This window comes from Erigeron canadensis, chromosome 8 (genome assembly GCF_010389155.1).
Source record: "Erigeron canadensis isolate Cc75 chromosome 8, C_canadensis_v1, whole genome shotgun sequence".
In the NCBI taxonomy this organism is placed as follows: domain Eukaryota; kingdom Viridiplantae; phylum Streptophyta; class Magnoliopsida; order Asterales; family Asteraceae; genus Erigeron; species Erigeron canadensis.
In genome coordinates, this window is record NC_057768.1 from 34,900,983 (window position 1) to 34,907,151 (window position 6,169).

The window sequence follows — 6,169 nt, forward strand, 5'->3', positions numbered from 1 at the left end:
TATAAATAGAGAGTCATAAACCCTAAATTAAGGTTAATGAGAAACTAATCTCTCACTTAATTTCGTGTGTCTCTCCTCTAAGAAATTCGTGCATCATGTTCCAGCCGAATTTCCCATCCAATTATTACTCAATCATCTTGTTTTGGGAATCCGAAATCAATAACAATCATGCTTAATGCTTTTACAGGTTCCACAGGACGATCTGAGATGTTTTATCACTCGAATCGAACCATGTATATTCCAATATTTATATCTTATATCTTAAGGGTCAAGTGGATCAAACTGTCATCCTTTGACTGAAAATGAAACAAGTCAAACAGGTCAAAAGTCTTTCAAAAATGTATTCAAATCATAAAAGCTCCTAGATCGTGTTTGGAGAAGTATTTATTATTGTAACACTAATTTTTGTAATACTATATACGAGTACTAGTGCTCAGACCCATTCATTGGACGAGTATTCTCAAGATATATAAATCTTATAATAATTGTGAAACAAAAAATGTATGACCAATATCACAACTTAATGAATACGAAAGCTAAAGAGAATACATATGAAAATAAACTCCTTATATATATTGATTCCAGTTTATTTTTTTTTTCAACTTTAGTTAAATAAAAAGATAAAAAAAAATGTATGACCAATATCCCAAATTAATTAATATGAAAGATAAAAAAGAAACATATGAAAATTAACTCCATATAAATATTGATTCCAGTTTATTTTTATTTTTTTTTCCAACTTTAGTTAAATAAAAAGAGAAACAAAAAATATAGATGATAGAATTTGAAAAATACATAACAATTCATCAACAAAAACTATCTCGAACGTTTTGATTTTTTTTTAGTTGTTCACAACATGGAGTCGTAGATGATGGTTAACATGTGTTGACTTATAAGATTTTTTTATTAAATGTTGGTCATTTTTTATTAAATAAATATTAAAAAATAGATGATTAATAAGGAGAGAGTATTATGTTAAAGGCGGAAGATTAGATGTAACAAGTGTAGCCCAGCATAGGTTGGAGTTATCATAGATAGTCTTATTAACACAAATGCCAAAGAAAAAAATAATGCATTTGCGGGTAGGCCCAAACCGGTCCAGCCCATTATGATCCATATTTAAAATTACTTGTCTTTATCAGACCCAAGATGGTGGAGTTATCGATGGGTCGACTTTAGACATTGGGCGCCTTTTGAGTTTTGACAAGCAAGGTCACTGAGATTTATATGATACAATGACATGTCTTTAAATGTAGTGAAATAGTTTATCTATACAATTCCAAATTTCCACACTTTAACAACTTTTTCTTCTATACAACTTCCATATAGCTAATCCAGTAATCCTCTAAGATTGATTGGTAGAAGCCATGTTTTACTTCTAAGAAGGTAATAATCAATTCAACAGTCATTTTTTATATGTAGCAACATATCATTGTCTAAGATGGAGGGCTGACAATGTGATTAACCTACATGAACAGTATACAAACAAGTAAATGAACATGGACGGGGTTTTATTAATTTTCGTTTGATTAACTTAACTTATTAATTTTCGTTTGATTAACTTAACTTATTCCAGAAAAAAAAGCCTGACTCAGTTCATCTATTTTTATTAAAAAATTAACTGGCCAAGTGGCCATAGCAACGTATCATTGTCTAAAATTTGTGCAAAGCTTCACAATTAAAATGGTAAGATTTTTTAAAATTCGTATCCACCAAATGTTCGAAAAAAATTATTAACTGTCACATGCTTTTGACAAATAAGTCAAAGTGCTATTTCCCCACTAGTATAATGTGTAGCACAACTTTTTTCCTGGATCTGTGACTCTATGCAATTAGTTAAAATAAAAATAATAGTATGACGTAATTACGCTATATTTAGGAAATAAAAATCACGAGCTATCGGTATACCATGTTACCGTTTTTGCTATCTATATCTATATCTATACTCTATATTAAAGAAAATTATAACACTTTGTCAAGGCGGAAACACGAGGGAGGGTTACATACTAAGCACAACATGACATGAAAATTAAGTAGAGACAAGTCTAAATTCATTACAAGGATTAGACAATCCATACAAATCATTCGAATACAATACTGGAATCATACAAAAATGCATAAGGAGCACCACCATCAAACGTTTACAAAAGATAGTACAAAAGATGGCATATGATCCTGAGCATAACCCTTAAGCGGGAACAATGAATCACGGATTCATGAAATAGTCCAAGTCCAATCCTAGCATGCATCAAATCATACAAATCATCCAACACGTCTCTGGTTAACCTATTCACCTGAAAAGTGTACTAAAATGTGTCAACATAAAGTTGGTGAGTTCGTAGGTTTTGTAATGAAAATCAAGTGTCGGGATATCAACCGTTACCGATGAATGAGGATTAGAATACCTAATCACGTCACGTCAATACAAGACAATACAATAACCATCACGTCACAAGAAATACAGGGGGCGTAGGGTATGGTCTAGGGGAGGCGTAAGGTACGCTGGTTCAGGCGTAGGTTACGGTGCACTCTAAAGTGTTACTTTGGCGTCTGAAGCACAAAAGTTGGCGTAAACCAGTGGTTGTCGGCGTAAGGTTGATTTTGAGGTTGCAGATAGGCGTAGGGTACACCCCATAGGGCGTGGGTTACGCTGGCAGGAAAGCAATACAAATCTGGGCAGCCATTGAAGATGAAGAACACAGTTTGACTTTTAAAGTCAAACTTTGACCATTCGAAATTAACCTTAATTCGCTACTAGGGAATCGGTTTGTGTTGAAATTGAACAAACCAAACCCAAGTTTGAACAAACCAAACATTGAAAATTCGAAACTTGTTTGTGTTGAAATTGAAACTTGTTTTGGGCTGAGGCAATTGAAACTTGTTTTGGCGTCTGAAGCACAAAAGTTGGTCAAAAATATGTTGGAGGCTCTTGTGATCGGTATAGATCACACTTTTGGTGCCATACAAGTAATGCCTCCAAACCTTCAAAGCAAATACTACCGCTCCCAACTCCAAGTCATGGGTCGGGTAATTCTTCTCATGCACCTTCAATTGCCTAGATGCATAAGCAATCACTTTACCCCGTTGCATTAAGACACAACCCAAACCTTGCCCGGACGCATCACAATACACAACAAAGTCATCGGCTCCATCGGGCAAGCTTAATATGGGTGCATCACACAACTTGTCCTTCAACAATTGGAATGCTTGTTCTTGTTTTTTGCCCCAATCAAACCTTCTTTCCCGTTGGGTCAACAAGGTCAAAGGTTGGGCGATCTTCGAAAAATTTTCAATGAATCGTCGATAATAACCCGCCAAACCAAGAAATTGACGAATCTCTGTTGGCGTCTCGGGTCGTCTCCAACTTTTCACCGCTTCAATTTTACTAGGGTCCACATGAATTCCCTCCTTGCTCACCACGTGACCAAGAAAGTGGACCTCTTCAAGCCAAAATTCACACTTGGAGAACTTGGCATACAATTTCTTCTCGCGAAGCAACTCTAAGACTTTCTTCAAATGTTCGGCGTGATCTTCTTTAGTCTTGGAATAGATAAGAATGTCATCAATGAAGACAATGACAAACTCATCTAAGTAGGGCGAACACACTCGGTTCATCAAGTCCATGAACACCGCCGGTGCATTTGTTAACCCAAAAGGCATAACTGTGAATTCAAAATGCCCATAACGTGTACGAAAGGCCGTTTTGTGGATATCATCTTCATGGACACGTAATTGATGGTAACCCGACCGCAAATCAATCTTAGAAAAGAAACGAGCACCTTGGAGTTGATCAAATAAGTCATCAATTCTTGGAAGAGGATAACGGTTTTTCACCGTGAGTTTGTTTAATTCACGATAATCAATACACATACGGAAGGAACCGTCTTTCTTTTTGACAAATAAGACCGGTGCACCCCACAGCGATTGACTAGGGCGGATGAAACCCTTTTCTTGAAGTTCTTTGAGTTGGGTGGCCAACTCTTGCATTTTGGTGATGGCTAGGCGATAGGGTGCCTTAGCCATGGGAGAAGCATTTGGAATGAGCTCAATTCGGAAATCGAGTTCACGAGATGGAGGCAAACCAGGTAGGTCATCCGGGAACACATCCATGAATCTATTAACCACGGGCACGACTTTTAGTTCAACTTTTGTGACGTTAACATTATAAATTTTTCCTTCCCATGGCTCGGTTGCCTCGCCTTGAACCACTAGCTCTTCACCATTATCCAACGGAATTCTCACAACTTTACTACCACAATCTATAACCGCATTCATTGCCGACATCCAACAATCACATCAAAACTATCGATATCGAAAGGAACCAAATCTATAAGGAACGGGTGGTTACATAACTCTAAGGTACAATCACGAACAACTTGATCAATTTTAGTTAACCCGCCATTTACCATTTCAAGTTCAAAGTAATACGACAAAGGACTAAGACTAGCATCAATCAACAGTATGAAGTCATTGGAGGCAAGACTAAAATCGGCCCCGGAATCAAATAACACGGTAGCATATTGGTTGTTAAGGAGAAATGTACCTGCAACGACGTTAGGATCAACACGAGCCTCGACCGCATTCACGGCAAAAGCTCTTCCACGAGGGGCAAGTTGTTGTGGAGCTTGATGTTGTTGTTGACCTTGATTTCCCCGGTTTTGGTTTGGACCGACAATTTGTAATTGGTTAGGATGCACGGTCACTTGAACTTGTTGGCCAATGAGATTTGGAAACCGGTTACGGTAGTGATCTTGGCTACCACATTCATGGCAAGTACCCGGTGCCATCGGGGGACGTCTCATATTGAGGGGGGCAACATTTAGTGGAGCAACATTCAATGGAGCAACGCGACCATTAGTGGGACAAAATTTTGAAGTGTGACCTGGTTGTTTACAATGGAAGCAAGCATCACACCTCACATTAGCCCAATGGTGACGGTTACACCTAGGGCACAAGGGACTAGCCCCGGCATAACCACCTTTCGGAGGCACAACCGCCGCATACACCTTACCACCATGATTATGACGCTTGTGATCACGCCTTTCATCCTTCTTGGTGCCGCTTGACTCGGCCACATCCTTTCTCTTGCTATCACTTGTGCTTAATTCACCACCCTTCACAAGATCCATGGTGACACTAGCGGTTCGTGTAATTGCCTCATTGATGGTTAAAGGCATAGTGGGATGAGAGACAAACATCTTCACCTTATGAGGCAACCCAACAACATATTTTGCCACCTTACGGTCTTCGGGTGCAACTAGGTGAGGTATAAGTCTAGAAAGTTGGCCAAAACGGAGAGTGTACCCCACATGATCGACTCCCTTCATGGTGAGTTTAGTGAATTCTTCCCTAAATTTCTCATTTCGTAAGGTGGACAATACTTGGCAATGATCATTTGCTTGAAATTTTCCCAAGGGATGGAGTTAGCAAGATCAATCCCCAAGGAACCTACTTCAAGATTCCACCATTCAAGTGGATCACCACCTAACATGCCGGTGGCATGAGAAACCCTTTGGTCAATAGTACATCCGCTTCTAGGGATCACAGATTCAATCTTCTCTAGCCACTCCAAACAACTGGTGGCTCCACCTTCTCCCGTCCATTCCGGAGCTCCACAAGCCTTAAAATCTTTGAAAATACAACCTTGGCGATAGACATTTTCATTTCTTTGTTGGGCATAAGCACCGTTGACATTCCCATCCTCATTTTCATTCTCATTTTCAACATGAACCTCTTCATCTTCCGGTTCCCCTTGTTCATTTGTAGCTTCCATGGCCTCCGAAATTCGAGCCACGAGATCTGGCATAAGATCATTTAAAGCTTGAGTGATTGCCTCAGTTGATACCCGAGGGTTTGCACCACCCCGACCACCTCGGCCACCACGACCTCCTCGACCTCCTCTACCACCACGACCATCTACGTTCTCTTCTTGTTCGTCTTGATTTCGGGGACATCTCACGACTCTCTTTAGTCTAACCATTGTCCTGAGCACACGTGTTAGATTAGCAAGTTAGTTCTCCTGATTCACACACACGAGTTAACAAGATAAATCACCACAAAACAAGCATTCAAAGCTATCGTTTTCCCTAGATCGTCTATCATGCATACCTCTACGGGGATTTATCATGGCAATAATCTAAGGCTTCGTCTATCACACCATCTACAATTG